The sequence below is a fragment of the Miscanthus floridulus genome, chromosome 8, assembly GCF_019320115.1.
Source record: "Miscanthus floridulus cultivar M001 chromosome 8, ASM1932011v1, whole genome shotgun sequence".
Classification (NCBI taxonomy): domain Eukaryota; kingdom Viridiplantae; phylum Streptophyta; class Magnoliopsida; order Poales; family Poaceae; genus Miscanthus; species Miscanthus floridulus.
The window spans coordinates 49,943,744-49,947,236 of NC_089587.1; positions in this window are offsets into that span (position 1 = coordinate 49,943,744).

Sequence of the window (3,493 nt, forward strand, 5' to 3'; positions counted from 1 at the left end):
AAAGTAGAAAATTAGCACAACTTAAAGATTAAGGTAGTAAGGTCCGACCGTAGGGGAGAGTACTACGGTCGACACACCCCATATAGTCAAGTTCCTGGACTCTTTGCAAGGTACTTACAAGAAAATGGCATAGTAGCCTAGTATTCTACACCGGGTAAGCCTCAACAGAATGGAGTAGCTGAAAGACATAACTATACCTTAATGGATATGGTGAGAACCATGATAAGTTACTCTACCCTACCAATAAATTTATGGATGGAGGCGTTAAAAACCACCATTCATATACTTAATCGAGTGCCAAGTAAGTCGGTGCCCAAAACACTGTATGAGTTGTGGACAAGAAAGGAACCCTCACTAAACTATTTACGTGTGTGGGGTTATCTAGCTGAGGCAAAAATATTTAACCCAAACATAGGGAAGCTGGACTTCAAGACAGTCAGCTGTCATTTCATTGGCTATCTAGAAAAGTCAAAGGATTATCGCTTCTATTGTCCCGACAGACAAACGAAGTTTATAGAAACAAGACATGCTGTCTTCTTGGAGGATGATATGATCAGGAGAGCATGGTAGCGCGAGAAATTAGTTTTAAAGAGAAGCGGGTATATGTGCCCACTCCTATGGGTCAGGAACCATTCTTCACGCTACCTATTGTTGTTGTACCAACGGTGCAAGATACTATAGTAACAACACCTGTTGTTAGTTCTCGTGTGGCAACAATGAATGAACATGAGGAACCTGTCCTTCAGGATCCCCAAGAACCCGTTGTCACACATGAGGGAGAGCAACAACAGCCTCATGTAGAACAAGCGTCATCTAATGAGGCCCCTAGGAGGTCTCAAAGAGTTAGGAGATCAACCATTCCTGATGATTATGAAGTTTATGAATGGGGGGAATTTCAAATAGAGCGTGATCCCACCTCATTTGAAGAAGCCATGAGAAGCGCTCACTCATCCAAGTGGCTTGAATCCATGGAAAATGAAATGAAATCAATGAAAACCAACGGAGTTTGGAACTTAGAAACAATTCCTAAAGGAGCCAAGACAGTAGGTTGTAAATGGGTCTACAAAACTAAATATGACTCCAAAGAGAATATAGAAAGATTTAAAGCATGACTTGTGACGAAAGGCTTCACGCAAAGAGAAGGTATAGATTATAATGAGACATTTTCTTCAGTCTCATATAAGGATTCTTTTAGAATCATAATGGCACTTGTAGCACATTACGACTTAGAATTACATCAGATGGATGTAAAGACGGCGTTCCTATATGGGGATCTGGAGGAAAATATTTACATGGCACAACCAAAAGATTTTGTTATGGAAGGAAAAGAACGTATGGGATGCCGCCTAAAGAAATTTATTTACGGATTAAAACAAGCTTCAAGATAGTGGTATTTGAAGTTTGATAGTATAATAAGAAAGTTTGGGTTTTAAGAAAATGTAGAGGACAATTGTGTTTATGCAAAGTTCAAGAATGGGAAATATATTTTCCTAGTCTTGTATGTGGATGACATCTTGCTCGCTAGCAGTGATGTTGATCTACTACTAGAAATAAAGAAGTTCTCGTCCTTAAAGTTTGATATGAAGGATCTCGATGAAGCTTCGTTCGTCCTAGGAATAGAGATTCACCGAGATAGAGAAAAGGGGGTTTTAGGATTATCACAAAAGGCATACTTAGAAAAAGTTCTAAAGAAATACAGTATGTAAAATTGTAAGTCTTCACCTGCTCCCATAGTCAAGGGCGACAGATATGGGGAATTTCAATGTCCCAGAAACCAATATGAGATCGATCAAATGAAAGCGGTTCCATATAGTTCAACTGTCAGAAGTTTACAGTATACTCAAGTGTGTACTCGCCCTGACTTAGCATTTGTTACTGGGTTGCTTGGTAGATATCAGAGCAATCTAGGAATAGAACACTGGAAATTAGTAAAGAAAGTTTTACGTTACCTGCAAGGTATGAAGGGTCTCATGCTAACGTACAGAAGATCTGATTCCCTGCACATAGAGGGGTATACAGATTCTGATTATGTGGGAGATAAAAGAAAGTCCACGTCAGGATACATATTCACTTTGGCAGGAGAAGCTATATCATGGAAAAACTCAAAGCAAACCGTCACTATATCGTCTACAATGTATGCCAAGTTTGTAGCATGTTATGAGGCCACAGGGCAGGTGAATTGGCTAAAGAAATTCATGCCCGGGTTGAAAGTGGTAGACGACATACATAAACCACTCAAGTTATACTACGATAATAATCCAGCAGTATGTTATGCTCACAACAATAAGTCAAGTGGTGCTACCAAATATATTGACATAAAGTATTATGTTGTGAAAGACAAAGTCCAGGATCATATAATTAGTCTTGAGCATATAAGAACAGAAAAGATGTTCGTGAATCCACTTACAAAAGGCTTATCACCCAGCGTGTTCAGAGAACACTTAGCCGGCATGGGTTTAAGGGAAAGCCTATGATTCCTAGACAATAAGAGCCTAGTTGAGAATCTATTTTAGAACAAAAAGGTGTATTGTAGCTGTTTAATCTAATGGAAATTGACCGTGACGATGAGGCACGCTCAATGCACTAATCTGTGATGGAATGAGAACAAGATAAATTAAATAAGTTTAGTTTAAGTCATAAGGTGAGATCAAGGGAGAGAATGTTAGTTGCTCTCTATCCAATTGGCCCAATGGCCAATTGGGCCCTTGGATCCATGCCCTAATCGGGGGCGCCCAACCCTATATGGTTGTGGGGCCTGTCACACTATGCTATAAAAGAAAGGTAGGGGCCAGCGGCTTAGATCACGAGGTTCACCTAAGCTATAGTTGCCCCACCGACACAACCCTAATCCGATCTAAGAAAGGGTGCGCAACCAGTGACGGGAAGCACCGCCACTGGCCAACGCCGCCACTACACCGCCACCCTTGACACAGCATCACCACCAAGTCTTCACCAAGCACCGCGATGGCGAGCCCATCTTCCTCCAAGGCGGTCGATGGTTTGCACCCTTTCACCCTCTCTCTCTCTCACTCTATCTATTAATCTTGTACTAGTAGATGTTCTAGGACTCACTGTTTATTCCAAAAGCAAGTAGACACGCTAGATCTATGGCTAGTGATCCTATTTTAGGTCTATCAAGACGTACAATGAAAAATTGCACATTTTCTTTTGTCTTCACCATGATACTAACTTTTGAACGATAGTTATGATGTGCTCGTCTTTGATCTTGTTCTCGGTGTAAATCTTATGGTTTATAAGTGTTCTACTTTTGATGATGTAGCTCATATTTATTGTCGTTCACATATTCACACCAACATATAAATGTTGTCATTTCAAACAATCTTGTGATAATAAAAGTGTAAGAGATTTGCTACACATATACAGAGGATATTTCTCCATTTAGCGCTAGTAATAGGAGGACGTCTATCCATTTAACACTACTACACCAAAATATACTCTTGACTTGAACAACGTCGAAGCTGCACTTATACTA